Here is an 824-nt window from a genome sequence, read left to right as displayed (position 1 = left end):
ATTTTCCCCCCCCATCTGGGGGCTGGGGCTCAGCAGGCCAAAGGCTGGGAGGATTGCACCTTTCAGCCTAAAGCAGGGAGATGTAAGGCCATCTGGCCCCTGCTCTTCCCTGACCCCCTTGTCTGCCTGGAGCTAGCGTGAGGGGAGCCTTGGCCCAAGCCCCAGGCTAGCTCTGTCCCAGCCTGGGTGAACCTCATGCCAGAGTTTCCCCATCTGTGCCAGGGCCCCCAACTCACCCTTGTTCAGCTTCCCCCCATGCTCCCAGGATTAGGGAGGCTCTAGCATCTCCTGCCCCTGCCAGACCCCCTCCTCCCTGGGGAGGCTGGCTCAGGGGGAGGGAGAGGGTGGGTCTCCAGGTCACCCCAACCCCCTCTGCTTTCAGACCCCAGAGGAAGCACCAGGGACCTGCTGGAGGGCATCTGAGGGGGCCTGTCATGAACTGGGGCAGGGGCTCAGCCCTGGGTGGGAGGCAGGAGCCAGAGCCCCATGGGTCTTGGCTCTACAGGGCTTAGGCTGGTGCTGGGTGGGGGGTGGATAGCAGCATAGCCTCCCCCACCGCCTGGCTTCCAGGGGTGCTTTCAGACCCCAGAGGAAGCACCAGGGACCTGCTGGAGGGCATCTGAGGGGGCCTGTCATGAACTGGGGCAGGGGCTCAGCCCTGGGTGGGAGGCAGGAGCCAGAGCCCCATGGGTCTTGGCTCTACAGGGCTTAGGCTGGTGCTGGGTGGGGGGTGGATAGCAGCATAGCCTCCCCCACCGCCTGGCTTCCAGGGGGGGAGGGGTCCCCAGGGTGCAGCAGGGGGATGTGGGCAAGACGGTGATGGT

Source organism: Alligator sinensis, unplaced genomic scaffold (genome assembly GCF_000455745.1).
Source record: "Alligator sinensis unplaced genomic scaffold, ASM45574v1 scaffold107_3, whole genome shotgun sequence".
Taxonomy (NCBI): Eukaryota; Metazoa; Chordata; order Crocodylia; family Alligatoridae; genus Alligator; species Alligator sinensis.
Note: the sequence above shows the minus strand (reverse complement) of the source record.